This window comes from Plasmodium gonderi (assembly GCF_002157705.1).
Source record: "Plasmodium gonderi DNA, contig: Pgo-contig_18, whole genome shotgun sequence".
Taxonomy (NCBI): Eukaryota; Apicomplexa; class Aconoidasida; order Haemosporida; family Plasmodiidae; genus Plasmodium; species Plasmodium gonderi.
Window position 1 is genome coordinate 119,413 of NW_021628956.1, and position 2,768 is coordinate 122,180.

General features: G+C 18.2%; 2 annotated features.

Annotated features, from left to right (window-relative positions):
• Nucleotides 1-591: part of a sequence feature (assembly_gap, 119401..119412;~variable surface protein) that runs on past the window's edge.
• A 112-nt stretch (nucleotides 592-703) lies between these two features.
• Nucleotides 704-739: a sequence feature (assembly_gap, 119401..119412;~variable surface protein).
• Nucleotides 740-2,768: the final 2,029 nt, after the last annotated feature.

The following is a 2,768-nucleotide window of genomic DNA, read 5'->3' on the forward strand; positions in this document are numbered from 1 at the left end:
TTCATATTTTACAATTTTTATCATTACATAAATAATGAGTGCCAATATTATATATGTTGTGATTACAAAAAATACTGTCATTATTATGGACCTATCTGGGGTGATAATATGCTCAAAAACTTTTTTAAATTTTTCGTCTGCAATTTTATCTATTAATGGGAAAATTATACCAAGGAGTGGAAATAGACAGGAAGTAATAAAAGGGAATCCATATTTCAAATATAATTTATTTTTCCATGTTTTATTATTACTTCTTCGTGCTTTATCAATTTTATCTATTATATCAAAAACTTTTTTTTCACATGAACACTCTAATTTCCTTAATCCTTTCTTTTTAGAATATCTATTTTCATAACATTGCATATATAAATCCAATTTATTTAATGCATCCTTTTTTGTATTTGTAAATGTTGGTGTATTATCTTTATCATTTTTTGTTTTCTTACTTATCGTATTAACAGAATTTTTTTCGCTCAAACTGCCATATTTTATTTTTTTCTGAACATCATGCTTTGCCAATATTCGATCAATTCTTATTCTACTTAATTCTGTCATTTTATCCGTGATATTCGATCTTTCACAGCCTGAATACTGTAGAAAGTATGTACATGTTATTATTTAATAACATTCAAAATATTAAAATAAGTTATTATTACTTGGTGGATGTAATATTAATGAATAAATAAAATACATAAAATATTACCACATCATTTCTATGATGACTCACACATAATATCATTAAATAAGAAGAAATACTAATAAAAAATTTGAACCCTTTTTTTCCCATCATGAAAGATTTCATTAATATTATTATATAAATATTAACAAAAATACTAATATATTTTTTGCGTAAAGAAAATATAAATATATATATTATGATATTAATTTTTTTTTTATAAGAAACGTAATAAAAAACAAATACGCAAAAATCTAATTACAATTAAAAGAGAAATACAACTTTATATACATTCTATAAAATATGTTTTTATTCATATTTTTTCAGGGAAATATATTGCATGCTAAGCAAATTATTGTAAATAATGTATAAAATAATATATTAAATTATCAAATTAGTTTTTGTTATTATTTTAATTATTCTCTCTCTTTTGTTGATTTTAACATGTAATATATACATCTGCTGTATATAGAACTGCTATGCAATATTATACATTCTTAGAAACACTTATAAATTCGTTGACTCATAATTTAGAAAATAATAATTATACAAAAATTATATTTATAATATACATAATGTGCGATTCGAATTATCCACTATACGCAATGTACTTAGTTTTTGCTATACGGCACATTAAAAAAATTTTAATTATTATGCTTCCATAATCCATGTAAATATAAATTGTACTTTTTTATGAACAAGGATAAAATTATATTTATCATTATATATTAAAAAAAATTATTTTATTTTTTTTGTAGATATGTACGTTGATATTATCATTTTAAGGATAAAAGACACATAATTAAAAATGTTTTTAATCATTTTATAAAAATAAATTAAATATGTATACCAGGATAGCCTAATATAAAGATTACTTAAAAATTTTGTTATTTTTATACTCTATTTATATTTTTTAAAACATTATTATTATTTGTTGAAATATTAATTCTGGATGTTATAAACTACATATATTTAACTATCAACAAAGTAATGATTCATTTATGACAAAACTTATAATTTCCTTTTTATAAATAGTGTACTTATATATTCACTAAAAAAAGTGTATTAAGATTTCAAATAAAAAGAATTATTCAAAAATTATTTATTAAGAGTAATATACCGTAAAATGAAGCGCATGATATAAAAATATATTTTCTATAGTTATAATTAAAAATAAAAACATTAACATAAAATTTTTTTCCCTGGGTCACCAAAAAATAAAATTATAAAATTTATCTACATGCAGATATATGATTTTAGACAGTGTTATAAAAAAAAATATTTCATATTTAAAAATTTGAACCTTTAAAAGAAAAAAGGTATAAAATTTTATTAAAAAATATGTGCATAAATGTAATTTTAATAATAACAATATTTAATAGAAAAAAATGCGTATATAATCAAATTATTAAATCAGATTATTTATATAATAATTTCATCAATTTTATTTTTTGAAGTATATAATAAAAAATATTTCAAATTTTATATTATATCTTATCAGAGATTAAAACTTTTACCAAATTATCAACATTTTCTTATACATACAATTTATTTTATAAAATAAATTATGAAATTTAAGTCATATAAATTATATAAAAAATGCTTTTATATTATATATTAATATATATGAGGATTGTATACTTCTGCTTTTTTTAATCCATTAATAAATTTTCACATATAAATTTTTACACATTATTTTTATATTTATATATTGCACCGTATAAAATACTAATTTTCAGTAGTATAATATCTTTTAATAATATGAATTTTTATTTTTATATTAGAAAAATATATAATGAATTATATATATTTTTATATGTAAAAGTCATTATTACTTTTTTAATATATACTCTTCTTAAGGAAGCATTAAGAAAAGCTAATATGTTATATATGCTTTATTTAAAATAATAGAATATTACTGATTTTATTAATACTATTCTAGAAATATTCATCATTACGCTTTAGTAATTGTTTTCTAAGAATTTATATTATATAATATATATGTTCATATAAAATTATGACACAGTAAATTTTTATATAACATTATTATAATGACTGAACAATAGTTATATTTATATTAATTCTATTTAAA